Source organism: Metopolophium dirhodum, chromosome 2 (genome assembly GCF_019925205.1).
Source record: "Metopolophium dirhodum isolate CAU chromosome 2, ASM1992520v1, whole genome shotgun sequence".
In the NCBI taxonomy this organism is placed as follows: Eukaryota; Metazoa; Arthropoda; class Insecta; order Hemiptera; family Aphididae; genus Metopolophium; species Metopolophium dirhodum.
Genome location: NC_083561.1, coordinates 11,484,644 through 11,496,906, shown reverse-complemented (window position 1 = coordinate 11,496,906; position 12,263 = coordinate 11,484,644). Strand labels below are relative to the sequence as shown.

Here is a 12,263-nt window from a genome sequence, read left to right as displayed (position 1 = left end):
TGGGTATGTAAATAATTTAATTTTTCATCGAGTAAGAGTGGGTACTATTTTTAGAATACGTGTACATTGGACAGAATACATTCCACGAATAGCGGCGCATATTATTTAAATTTAAAACGTATCAAAATATTATATATTATGAAACGGTCAATGGCGGAGAAGTGAAACATTTTTTATAAACATAATAATATATTGTAATGTATACGTGCACAAAAACTGTTCGATTTCCGTCGGGCTTGCAGGTATAATAATATATTCATGCAATCGTGCTCGTTTAGGTACTAACGTGTATATTTCGGTTTTCCGGAAAATTATTCGCTGCGGTATGAGTCCAGATAAAGTTTTTTTGGGCAAGACGACCGCGACGGCGAGACTTACCGGAAATAATCGCGGCGTGCTCGTGTCAAGACAGAATATAGTAAAATTATTAAGTATGTGTCAGCCTTACATGAATTTTGGGAGCCAATGACCAACGAAACGTATACACCAAGGGGAGGGGGAAGGTCCAGACTCCGATTGATACCAGTCGAATCGCTAAGGTATATCTAACGTTAGGTAGTTATCGTAAAATAAAAATATTATTTCTGTAAAATAAAAGTTAACAACTATTAAGGAACTGTTTGTATATGCAACTATATATGCACGGTGGCGTATATGTGTACGGAAATCGACAGAATAATAATACACCTATTATAGAACGCCGAGTTTTTTGAACGGTTTTCGCGTAATCAGACAAAATAAATCAGCTACCGAATTGTATATGAATTATTATAAAAAGGGTTGAAAAATAGTATTCGATTCACGCCAATATATACCCGGTATCCGAATTGTATAACAATAATAATGGTTGCTGTACACGGCACAACGTAATTTTTGGGAATGATTTTTAGTTTTTTCTCAGCTAGATCGTAATTATATTCGTAAAGTCTCACAAGATTTGATGTATGAATTTACTAAAGGTTTAAAGGATTATAAAAGTTAAAAAGTATCGAAACCACACAAACTCGCCGCGCTGCAGCATATATATCTATAATACAATTGAAACTACATAAAGCCTTCTCGTTTAAATTTAACAAAATATAAATCAAACAAACCGACCAACTAGGTTTCATCTATCATACCTATCTAAATATGGCTAAAACCAAAGACGAAATCGTTCATTTCCTATAGGCGTTAAAATAATATTTAGCTATTATATTATAATAATAACGATTTGGCGATGAATGCGCGTACAACACTAATACAGTGCTAACGGTTGTAGCGGCTCTTTTTCGCGATGTGTTCGAGACCGAACTACGTATTGGAAGTTGGTACGGGGGTATTTGTTTTATGCTTTCTTCGTCGAAATCCGGGATTAAAAACCGAGGGCACCCACTCCTTACACAGCCAAGGTGCACGCTAAACAATTAACATATACACACTAGAACGTGCGGACCCGAATACACGCTCGTTACTTACCTAAGTATAACGATATATATATATATATATATACATGGTGCAAGCGCCACGCCACGTAGTTATTCTTGAATTATACATATTTACGTATTTTCGAACGCGGCGCGAGATGAAAAGTCGGCGACGGCTGCGGCGGGCACGGGCCGCTCCTCCTTCCGATATACACCGCGGGAATTATTATAGGTATATTTTTGAGAGAATTGCCGAAAGCGCGCGCAGGGATGGAAATCAAACCGGAGGAGCCTATGTATATTGTATATATTATACACACCGCCACCACGCCACTGTGCTATATATATTATTACACCGTATACCGTCGTTCGTCCACCTCCACCACCGTCACCTCCACCGCCGCCACCGCCGCCACCCCAGCCTGGGCCGCCACCCTTTTACGCAGCATTAAAAGTTTCATGCAGAGCGAATATCGTCGGCTGTGTTGCCATAGGGATAATCGCATTAAAATCTAAAATGGTCTCCCGTTACACCTTGTTCGTTATTAAAATCCTCCGTATACATTCAAAAATTATTTCGCGGTTTATACAAACGGCGGCGGCGTCCCGCGCGCACTTGCAGCACTAGCTGTTACACACCGGAGTAATGTGCGGCCATTTTTGTTTGGTTTTGTATATTATTATGTTGTGTGCACGAATGTGTGAGTGTGCGTGCGTTTTTTGAAAGGCTTTCGCGGCGGTTTTCTGAAAGGTTGCCAATAACGATTAGTCCTTTGCAATTGCGAGTGTGTGTCTGTGTGTGAGAAAGCGAATTCGATAATTAAAAACGAGTGCTTGAAAATCACCGGCCATGTTTCTCCATCGCGATTCAAATATAATAATAACATACAACTCTTAATCATCGATTTTTGTTCATTAGTATGCATAATAATATAATATAATACATCCTATCCGAATTAACCGAAAATTAAATTATAATTAATGTACTATTATTTTGAGCAAAACGATAGTGATGATAACAATAATGATGATGGTGATGATGATAATGATAATAACAATAATTAAACCCACAATTAAACTCGAAACACTCGATCTGCCATACAGCCAAAAATCGGGGCTTTCAACATACATTATGATAATGTATAACGTTTTCGCCCGACACACACACTCATAACACACAAGGTTATGAAATATAAACTCCCGTCAACACTTCATGTATGCCAGTGAGAGATTAAAAACGAAATATATTTTTTTACAACAGTATTGATATAAATTTATAATAATATATACCTAACCAACCTAAGTAGGTGTGTTTAAAAATGTGTAATATTGTAATATACCTAGTTTTGTGTATAAAAACGTTTTAGCGCAGTTGGAATTATTTATGTGGGTTTTGTACACGACCGCGCGGAATCGAAGCGACATCTTTCTCTTTTCCAAATGTATAACGACGATCAATATTATTACCATACCAATCCTTCACTTTTATAATAGGTCATATATACATATTACACACGCATTTATATACGATGACTCGGGATTTTCGTATATATATACATAAACGAGAGACCAACCGGCGACCCTCCTCTTGTTATAATGTCACCGACATATTGTATGACTATATATATACGAGCCCGGGGGGATATAAGGGTTAAAACCCCCCCCCCGCGCACGTTGTCTCGAGCAGTATTAAATTATGACTAATATAATATATATAATACATATATGTATAAATCTGCTTACGAGGAACGACACGTGAAAACTGTAATCAACGTTCTTGAAAAATGAGACCCGACGTGTATATAATATCGGTAAAGGTTATTATAATAATATTATGCACACCCAGATCGTATTCACATAATGTTTTATTGGAATTTTTGCACTATTCGACGATATCGTATTATAATTATTTTCCTCTGTTTTGTGATAATGTGTATATTGTATAATATAATATGTACTTAATACTTTTAATATTATATTGTTTCATCAATACGCAGTGTCGTATGTACGAATGTATTAAGGATTATAATACAATAATTCACGTATAGAACACAATCCGAATTTGTTCGGTATAAATGTTCACGTCTTCTGAAAGTCCCATCGGTTTGGCTTTGGCATTTCGCAAAAGGTCAAAACACCCGGAAATCGGGATCCCGGCGACAATGTCACCAAATATTACTGCGTACCTACCGTCTTTTGGTTAAAAAAAAAAAAAAACAATACCTAAAGAAAAAACCGTTTTTAGTTCGGTTCGTACAAAAAAAATAATTTTACCACGCAATAATACACGTTACGGCGCGGCGCGGCCGCCGCGGTGGTCGTATTATGAATATTTTTTAAAACTAAATCGGTTGGTACGAGTGGCTGGCAGAACGAAGGGAAGTGTGCCGGATCGAAACTTTAAATTCGCAGTTTAACTCAAGGGATTTGTAACATTGCATTGAGGGAGGAGTTCAATTTATCCTTCTAATTCTGATTAGTCATGCGGGAAATAAAATCAATACTGGCAATAAAAAACCGCCGGAGAGGATGTAAATGAATGCCGCATGCCCGCGATGTTTGCCCAAATATTACCGACATCCTTTCCCCAGCATATATATTATACAATATACATTTGCTCTCCCTGTGTGCGTATACGCATTTCAAACGATGGAAAAAAAATATTTACGATTAAAAAGCAGAGGTCCGCGTGTAAACAGCGACGCACACCGGTAAAGAGAAAAATGCACACATGTGCCGAGTATGTATATCTTGTATATCTACATTTATATTGTATACACTATACACAATGAATAATAATAATAATAATAATAATAATAATAATAATAATAGCAATAAGTATAATAATAAACGAAAAAGCCGTTTTCTTCGCAGCCGACAGAAAAATTGTGTAATTTTAGGGCCGATTTTTCGCTTAAACCGATTCGAATAAAAATTTGTTTTCGTATCAATAATAACTTTTCACGATTTTATTATAACAGGTAACTACCATTCGCTTTGCATAATATTGAATTTGTTTGTAACCTAACATATTATATTTAACAATAATAATTATTATCGCCGAACATTTGATAATATTATTCTATACAGACTACCTATATATATTATACATACATAGCCAATACCTTTTGTATAATATTGTATGTACCGTTCATCTTTCTTCAATTGATATTTTCTTCTTTTGAATTTCTTCGCATCAAGATACTGATCGAGTTGAATCCGATTATTATTAACACACGATAAAATGAAATAAATGTATTACATTTTTAAAGTTTTCAGTTTTTCGTCAAGTCCTAAAACTACTTATATATGTACAATAAATATTACTATAATGAACTATAAATTCATAACACTATAGAAATCGTTTAATTTGGAAAAAAAATTACACGAATTAATTATGACGGCAGAGACTTAATTAAAAAAAGTGTAAGTTGTAATAACTATAAATGTGATAATTAAAAAGTGAATTTTTATCAGGTTAAATTATTTATCTAATTATAAAAGTAGTTAAGTAAATATAAGACGTAAACAAAATTTAAAATTTAAAATAACAATAGTTGGGTCACCACGGTAGAGAGGACGAGAAAACGGTTGTATACCGATAGTTTTTATGGACCAATTTAACATGGATATTAAATTTAGAGATTTACCTAAAATAAACTGAAAACGGTTCCAAAAAACATTAACAATAATATTATGATGTATAAAACAAAATGTACAGATTTTCAGATGTAATATAAATGCAATAAATATTAAAATTATATTATATTGCAGAGTTATGTACTTATTATAATGTTATAATGTATAAGTATAATATATATAATAGATATTCGTGATATTCCACGCCGTTATCAATGAACCCCGAGGCGTTTACATTTGGTGTTTTCAAACGTTTTCATTTTAATAAAATTCTTAGCAATTTTTTTTTTCTGCACCGTGAGTGTCGGCGATCTAAAGTAAATTAATTTCCTTGAACAAACTTCCTGACCCGGGTGTACTGCAAATGTACACCGGAGGGTTACTTAAATAAAAACATAAATATAGCGAAAGAGGTGGGTATTTTTTTTATTGTCCGACATGCCACAATATAATATCTCCGACAACACCGTTTACCGATTAACAGCGATGAACATTTTAATCAACACGGACAGTTTAAAATGTATAAAAAAAAAATCATAAGATCGACTCCAATAGCTTTAGAGTCAATCTTTTAATTATTACTACACTAATGTAATAATATTGTTTTCAAAACAACGGTCGTGCGCGGTAGTGAAACGTGACGAGATGAAGAAAAAATATAATTTGAAATAATAATTAAAACGATTAAACGCCGTGGCACTTGGCCGATTAATAAGGACGACGTTGCCGCAAACTTAATGATGGCTGCAGTTCCCATCTACTACAGTGCACTGAAAAAATGCAGCATTGCAGCGATTCGCAACGTCGGCCGCCCGCCAACAGTTTATAGATCTCGGCCCAACTTACCTAACCCAACCGGTGGCCGGCCGGTCGGGTCGAAGGTCAGTAAAGTACTAAAGCCCCTCCACCCCGGGCTGTTGAGATTTCGCTGTAATCGCGGAACACTACATTATGAATGTCTGAGACTCGTACGATCGCCCCTGCAGCTGAATTTGCCCGACCCAAGTTCCTAATACGCGACTAATTTAATAATAACACCAATATTTTATAATATATACGTCATAGCCACATTTATATACATTTGTATACATTTGTATACATTACAATATATTATATTTATTCTAGCCACAGATAGTAGGTTTTTTTTGTCATTTATTTTGACAGGCATCCAGAAACTCTTGTCTAAGGTAAGTAGTGTACCTATAGTAAAGGTGCAGCCAGTCTCCCACATTCCCGGACAAGACGCGCCGCGCCACTACTGGCCGCCCACCGCCGCCACTAGTCGCACAACAAATTGCACAACAAATTGCACACGCTACTAGATTTCTAAATTTCTAATAGTGTACAACACACAATATTAATTTAATATAATTTTTTTTATTATATGATTTTGTAGGTGCCTAATCCTAACTAAGTAACTAACCTTACTTATGTTAGTATCAGTGGCGTATTTGGGATTTTGCTGCCCTGGGTACACATTTTTTAATGCCCTCTCCCTCCCCCTGGTTTTTTACAGTGGCAATTTTTCTCACCCATAAAAAACATATTTGTAAAACACATCCGCTCAGAATCGAATAATATTATGTATGAAATTTGACTGAAGATACCTTACAAATTACTGTAGTCTGTATAAGCTATTAATTATTAAAAACACTCTCCTGTACAATTTACCATTTTTGATATAGGTCCTCTTGTACTGACAGTACGATGATAGGTACTAACACAGTAACATCATAGCTCACAATAAATGTTAGTTTAGACACAGAAAAATAGGTTTTGGTATTCGACGACAAACCCGTATTATCAGATGTGGAAATTGATTGCACAGAATAGCATATTTATATTAAGATATTAATAAAACGTTTTGTTGCCTAAATTCATTGTAAATCTGTTTTCAAAAAAATACTCCTACAAAATGTGTTGCCCTCCAAAAAGTGCTGCCAGGTGCAATTGCCCCCCTTGCCCCTCTAAATACGATACTGGTTAGTATGTTAATGTTACTCTGCCCCCATCAAGTTAATTGTTCTAGACACCTCGATGAGTAGATAGTAGATTATATTTTATTTAAGATCTAGGGGAAAATAATAACGGCAATCTCTGTAACCGTATATGACCTTCACACATCCAATCTTATCAAAAAACGTATATTTTTAAAATGCGATTGCAAACATTATAATAATATGATTATTAAACGATACAATTTACCAAATCGCGTTGTTTTGCTAACAACTATTATTTATATTATTCGGCTGATTGCGCGAGTTATTAAAAATAATCAAAATATCATAATAATTATTTATTATTAATAGACGTTTGTCTAGGGAAGTTTTTAGACACGATTGTAATAATATTATTGTCGGGTTTATCTAACGTTTGGATAGCAAACGTTTCCGGAAATATCTGATATTTCTGAATTGATTCGATTTACCAACTTGCACTTTATTATGAATTATGGTACCTATAAGAATTTAAAAAAAACTGTTGAAAAATAATATGTGATAATCATTATTAAACGTTCAAAATGTATTATTTTTGTCATTATTAATCATTACCGAAATTAAAGAAATTATTTTAATGTAATTAGATCAATAATTCTTGAAAATATTTACATACTTGTAACAGTTTTTTTCAATAATGCATATACCAACTTGTATAAATACCTTTCATTGACTTACACGACAAACATGAATATAAAATAAATGCCCCTCCACCACCACACAACCGGCAATATATATACTTCATATCACGTGGACTTACCGAATACGTCAAGACCATTTGCGTCCGTAGGAAAATCCAATGCGTCTGATGTGAAGTGGGGCCGACGGTGGCGAAAATAATACAATGACGGCAACCCGGACTAATCGAAAACCGAACTTTCGTAACTATACGATAATCAAAAAATAATTATTTTAACACTATTTGTTTTACGCGTACTCGTCGACATCGTCGTGTTTTATAAATTATTTCCATTTCTGTCGTTAAAAGCCGTCGAATTTAAGCGGGGGAACCCGACCTACACGTTTACGTGCGGTTTTTTTTCTCTTTCCCGTAAAACGCGTGCACGCGTCCGCGAGTATTTAAGTGTACGTACCTGGGTGCTAGTGTTTGTGTGTGTGTGTGTGTGTGTCCGTGTGTGAGCTGTTTGGGAGTTGTGTAGTACTTGTATGAGTGGTCGTATGTATGCGTGTGTGTGTGTGTGTGTTTGCGCCGAGCTGCAGGAGACGACCGCTGCACAGACGTCTAGCCAGCATAGACGCGGGCCGAGAAACTAGTTCTGGTTTTTTTTATTACTATTATTATTATTATTATTATTATTATTTGTTATTACGCTATTCATTCTCCTCCGTCTGAGTACACACATACACAGTACACACCACCAATACATACACTGCACACACTGCACACACTCATACAAACACACACACACACACACACACACACACACACACACACAAGACCTAGACGTCTGGCGTTCTAGTAAAAAAAAAAAAATAATAATATAATGGTGTGGGTTCCGGCTCTCGAAAGTGAATGCGGCACAGTTGCATCGCCGCCGCCGCCGCCGACATTAAGCAGTTCTCAAAATATGCATATACACACGCACACTAATAAAATGGCCAATTTTTTCCCCGCCCACGACGGAGAGAAAATTTTATTTTTAATTTTGTCTGGGAGTTATGTACTCTTCCCGAGCGCGACACGGCGTTGTCGTTTAGATTTTTATTTTCGAGGTCATTATTTTTGTTCGACAATATTAATAGATTCAACTATCCCGCGTCTGCCATATTATAACGACTAGAATTTTAATTATCGGCCATTATATACCTATTAATATCCTGGAAATCGAAAAATTGGCTACATCGCCATTTTCCATACACAAATGCCGTGGTTTATACATTTGGTTAATTTTTTAAAAAAAAAATGTATGTTTTTCAAGTATATTTTTATTAGATAGTATCTATTATAATTTTTTAACACTTCACAGATCATAATTTTTCAATAGACCATGAATAAGTTAAATGGAAATGTCCTGGTTTTATTCATAAACAATATGGTTTTATTGTATTTACCTATAAAAAACCTTATTAATTAATTAGTATAAAAGATAATTAACAAATTAAACAACAAACAAATAAAGAAAATGTTTATTAAACAACAATTAAATATTCTAAATCTTTAGTTTGTCCCAGTGGATATTAAAAACATTGAAAGTACATTTTAACATATTTTGAAGGATGTTTCTTAAGGTTATTGTATTGTTATTTACTATAGTTTTTATTGTGGATTTAAACACGTTAATTTAACTTGTACATTAATTATTCTACCATAAGGATTAAGGAGTAATAATTATTCAAGAAGATTTTAGTTCTAGTTTAATTCTTTACTTATAACTATTTATAATGTTATTTAAATTAAAATATAAAAAATAATTAAGTAATTCGTCGTTGAGTTTTATATATTTTATTTAAATCGGTTATTTATGTTATAATCTCTAACAATATATCATTAACCTACTATAGTACTATAGTATAATATATATATATATATATATACACTCTATAGGTACTATTTTCTTACTACATACGACATACCTATTATATAACCTATTATAATACAATATAATATATTCTGATAAGTGATATTCATGATCGAAAAACCTATACAAAAAAACATTAAAATCGTTAACCACTCATTTGTTTTTTTTTTTACACCCGATATTGGAAATTATCTAATGTATATGTATATTATGTGTGTATTTCGAATTTAGTATTATTGGAAAACACGTCGTGGCGTATGGCACTGGACGCCGCGCCCGCGTGAGCATATTTTGTACACAACAATATCGTTGAGAAAATTAAAGAGTGAATAACTTTGGTGACGAGGAACCCAGCTGGCTGCTGCAGTAAACAAATTACGGCACAAGACTACGCCGTTGTGTGTATGTAGCACGTAGTAAAAAGATTTGGCGGAATGGTGGTAAGCCTAAAAAGGAAAATCAATATATTCCATGAAGTACTTCGCGAAACCGCTAATTCCAAATTACGTTTTTCGTGTTTCCTATCGTTTTACATCGCTTGAACAAAAAGAAGATAAAAAAAAAAAAAAAAAAAAATGGGAAAAAAAACGAAAGGAAAGGAACTCTCGAGTGGTCTCGCATATATATTATATATATGCGTATAAAGTATTTCGCGTATGGTTGTGTTCTTTTTTTTACGAGGGTTGAAATACACGCCACCGCCTTCCGGTTTGACAAATTCGGCTCGTACATCAAAATGCTCAAAAGGTCCTCGAGATCCGTCCGCCGGCAACGGTATATAGGGCGGAGGGAATGAAAAACCCCTATAATTTATATCCATTTTGGAATGCGTTTTACTATCATTATAATAATATATTATATTGTGTACACCGTCGTCGTTGTCGTTGTCGGCGGCGGCGCGGTCCAACAGCATCGAGAAATGTATTCTCTCTCTATATATAATATATCCGCGAATACCTCCGCGGCTCCCATCGTCAAAACAACGACGGTTCCTATTTCATTTGTTTATTTTCCCAAATTGATCACGTTGTTTTGGGAAATGATAAACTTTTTTACGTGTTTCCACTTTCCATCCGCCATATAAGAGGAAAAAACCAAAATTATATATTTTATACGCGGCCGTAAAACGGATTAAATAATATAGTAAAGCGCAACCGTCGGTATAAAGTTTAACTTTATGCTTTACATTGCTGCAGTGCGAAATGCGAATAAAATATAATTCCGAACGGTTCGTATTACATGCATTGTAGTATGTACGTACCTAAGTACATATTATATAGTTCGCGTATAGGAAAGGGTTAAGGCAACTCATAATATTCGGACGATGATAAAAAGCTAGCATTGACCTTTTAACGTCTAGACACTTATTATCTAATACCTCAATGCGTCTATGTTTATTTTAATTTATAGTAGGTAAATTTTTTCTAAAAAAAGCGATGGCTATCAAAGCGGCATAACAGCCGGTCAATGTGCCATATTATTATAGCAATAGGTACTATATTTTTATATTGATAAATGTTATAATTAATTACATAATATTATGTGTGTTTACTATGATATATATAGTTTCACAACGAACCACGAACGACGATCTGAAATGTGCTGAAATATCCTATTAAGAGAGACTGAATGTTTCTATGAAATATAAATGTGGGTGATTGAACAACAATAATGCGCGCGCGGGTATGTGATACAATATATTACACAGCAAACCGTCCGACGACAAAAATCATAATATTATTATTATGCATTCGTGTTGGCAATCGTTTATGGGCGGTGTACTATATAAAAAATAAAAAGTATTCAGTTAGGTCATTTAATGTTTTGTTTTTAAGGGATTTTGTAACTCAACGTTATTAAAAACATATACAAAAATATTAGATATACCTATGTAGAGTATAGATAATATGTAATATCTGCAGGTCTGTAAGCCAATACGTGTCAATCACGTGTAGGTCATCATCACTCATCAGTTACGATTAACTACAAACGGCCAAACATCGATTACCGATTGATAATTTTTCTATAAGTAAGTCAATTTTTTCTATACCTATTACCTATCAACATAATGTGTAAATCTGATAATATATTCCTTCACAGTTCACTGCATAGTGCATACTATAGTATACCCATATATAGTGCATACATATAATATTATTACAGTATTACTGCAGTTAAAGTATAGCATTATACGTATCATACATTAAAAAATTCAATTTAAATATTACTTTTTAGTACTTATTATGATGTATTTAAATTTTACGGAATTAGATCAAAAATGTTCTGTTAAATCGTGAATTTTGAAAATAGACATACATTATTGAAACATAAATGGGCGGTCGTCTTTTGACAATACCTATATTTTAATAGTTGGTATAGCTATGGTATATTTATTATTCAAATATTATGTTGACGTAATACTAAAGTATTATATTATGTTTATATAGACGTCCGTTACATAAGATAATAAGTTTAGAATAAATAATGCCTAGTAATAATGATTTTAGGAGTGTACGTTATATTATTATAACATATTTAATATACCTACTAACGTAGTTATAGCATAATGCTGTAGTTATACAAAATATATATAAATATTACATGCAAATAATAAGCTATTTTATATTTTCATCGTTTTCATATTAAGTATCATTTTGAAAAATATATTATCTTATATAGCG

General features: G+C 33.7%; 1 protein-coding gene across 2 annotated transcripts in view; it reads right to left on the bottom strand.

Moving 5' to 3' along the window:
* Window positions 1-12,263, bottom strand: part of LOC132939470 (broad-complex core protein isoforms 1/2/3/4/5-like) — an 81,132-nt gene that overhangs the window by 45,192 nt on the left and 23,677 nt on the right. Inside the window, exon 1 of one of the 2 annotated variants that reach the window (XM_061006643.1) lies at window positions 7,803-8,332. The exons of the other annotated variant lie outside the window; for it this stretch is intronic. The gene's annotated coding sequence lies outside the window, so the exon portion shown is untranslated. Of the gene's footprint in view, window positions 1-7,802; window positions 8,333-12,263 lie in introns of those variants that run through there. 2 annotated transcript variants of the gene reach the window in all.